This window comes from Heloderma suspectum, chromosome 2 (assembly GCF_057233095.1).
Source record: "Heloderma suspectum isolate Gila_16-S chromosome 2, 16-S_ref, whole genome shotgun sequence".
In the NCBI taxonomy this organism is placed as follows: Eukaryota; Metazoa; Chordata; class Lepidosauria; order Squamata; family Helodermatidae; genus Heloderma; species Heloderma suspectum.
This window is the reverse complement of record NC_139459.1, coordinates 92223427-92226236: the sequence shown is the minus strand read 5'-3', so window position 1 is coordinate 92226236 and position 2810 is coordinate 92223427.

Here is a 2810-nt window from a genome sequence, read left to right as displayed (position 1 = left end):
TACCTGTTATGCCAGAAGAGTTTAGATTCTCACCCTCAGTTTGTATGTACATGATCCTCATTCATCATCCTGGAAAGCTTTTTAGCTTTTTCACACACACCCTTGGATTTGCAAATTCAGTAAGACTAATTGAAATGAATGGAGAGTATTCTACGAGAACATTATCCCTAAATGTTTAGGATAAACTGAGCCAACAGCTCCACCAGTATGTCATAGAATGTGATACTATGACTGCATGGTAGGCAGATATGGGGTTGAATCCAGATTTATGCTAGATCAACTGCACTGATGAAGTGGACTTCCTTGCCCCCTCCTCTCCATGGCAGCCCTTCCAGACCCCTGGAAATGCCACACAGAGGGCATCTCTACACCAGCCTAAATTCCTGCATTTAAAATGCTTCCTGCTTCTGTTTTAAATGCAGGATCACTCCCTTTACATGTGTTTCCTTTCCGCCCTCCCCTTCCCCCCTCCTTCTCCTTGTATCTGAGTCTTCCATTATCTTTCACTGATCTCGCTCCTCTTCTTGCTGCTTTAACTCTTTTCACGGAGGAAACTGAAGCGGAACACAATGGGGTAATTTGATAACTCATTATCTGCGATCTTTTTAAAAATGGAACAAAGGGCATTTAGTGCAGGAGATGCCCTGGAGGTTCATGGCGTCATGTAAAAACCCCGCAAATGTCCATGAAGGGGCAATCTCAATAGCAGGATAAAAGATATGTGTGAAGGAGCCCAGAGAGTCAGGCGATCCTGCAGAATGTAGTGAGCTGCGGGGAGGGCAGATTCTGAATCCAACCCATGGTGGCCGAGACAAATGTGCCAAAGATCTTTGCAGTGACAGTGAAGCAAAATATGAGAATGATTAATAGCAGGTTGCAAGTGTTGGCTTCTCCCATGTCTCACATCCTCAGTGATCCTTTGCCTTGTACATGCTGAGTTAGTTCCAGCAAGGCTTGTGCTGGCAGGGCTCAAGCTTCAAACAATGGTTTCCAGTGTCAAAAGTTCAATCTTGACGAAATAGAGCTTCAGGCTTGGGACAAACTTACAGTCAACTTATTGCTCATCAGTGCTAAGCAGTCAGAGATAAGGAATTCAGCCATGCCAATACAGACTTGTTCGTATTTTAATATTTTGCCGTGACTCTAATTGGCTTCGGCTTTGAAGTTCCACCAACAGCATCTCTCTCTAAGTTTTTCCTCAGCACATTTGATCCACTTTAATTTTCAAAGGAGTTCGGTTTCAAGTGCAGCTGGACCGTACCAGACTTGTCCACTGCTTTTCCCTAGCCCACAATCAGGGAGCGTGTACTTTAAAATCCACTTGACACATTATTTTTATGTGTGTGTGTGGGAGGGGGTTACTCCTAAGATGTTTTATGTGTATAGCAAAAAATGTAAAATGCAAATACAATCATGTATGCACACACTCACACATATTATATGCTTAAATTCGTCAGAAGACCAAGATTGGCCACAGTTCCCTGTTGGGCAGCACAATCAATTGCCAAAGCTGAGTGTTCTGCTTTGTAGCATATGAAACAGCCTCCAGAGCTCACAGGTGACTTTGAAGGGGGGAGAGGCTGTAGCTTAGTGATAGAGCACATGCTTTATAAGCAGAAGATCCCTGGTCCAGTTCCCGGTACCTCCAGTTAAAAGGATCAGTAGCAGATAGTGGGAAAGACCTTTGCCTGAGACCCTGCAGAGATGCTGCCAGAGTACACAATAATGGACAAGCATTCTGACCTGGTATAAAGCAGCTACCCATCTTCACCTAAGAAGAAAAAAATTGCAGGTGTAAGCTTGTAAAGTAATGGAAGCACATACACACTGAGACTAAAGTTATGGTTTGTGCCAAGTATGTTAGCTAGAGGGAGAATAATCCAGTACCTCTTCTCATATCTATATCCACACACACACACACACACACACACACTACAGTGAGAAAACAAATGCATTTGTAGATCCATAATTCAGGCATGGATATCAATTTATAGTTCTACCCTGTCTTGCTATGTGCTCTCTTTCTCTAGATCCTTCTTACTCAATGTGTTTTATAAATAATCACTCCACAAGTCTTTGGGTTATCTCAAATGGGATCTAAAGATTAGAGAGGGGTCCTGCCACTTGCTGTGCTTGGCATTTAACCAGCTGTTTTAGATTTGGTTTTAAATGCTGCTGTTTTACATTCTTTCATTTTTTAAAATCACGATTGTGTTTCATTTTAATTGTTGTATCTTTTTAAACTTGTAAGCCACTTTTTGTGTCCATGAGTAGAAAGGGGGAGTAAAAGGAATAAATAAAATGATAATCAAAAATAATTTTTCAGTCATTGTTCTGCACCTAAGCACTGAGCAAGACTGCCTGTTTCTCCACCAGTTCCCCCATCCACTCTCCTTTCCCACTTGATGTGGCCAGCTGGACTTTACTTTTGTTCTGTGATGGGCTGGGTAAGATGGTGAGGTAGAGTCCAGTGGATTGATGGGCAGCAGATGCAGTGGCTCACCCTTGCCCAGTACTCCCATGTATGTGAAGAGAGACAGGCACTCTGTCTTATTTTGGCCACCCCGAGAGCAGAAGCAGATGGAAATTTCACACCAAGATTAGTAGTTTGATTGACCTTTCTTTAAAAATACAAGAAACAAAGATTCTTGTGGTATCTTAAGGACAGATTTAATATTGAAAACTAAAGCTAGCTTACTGAGATGCATGAAGTCTTATCATCAGTTGGCAGATGATCTATATTTAATCACATGGATGAAGAGGATGAATTATAAATAGTGGGGTCAATAAGGCCATACAATGCAGAAGGT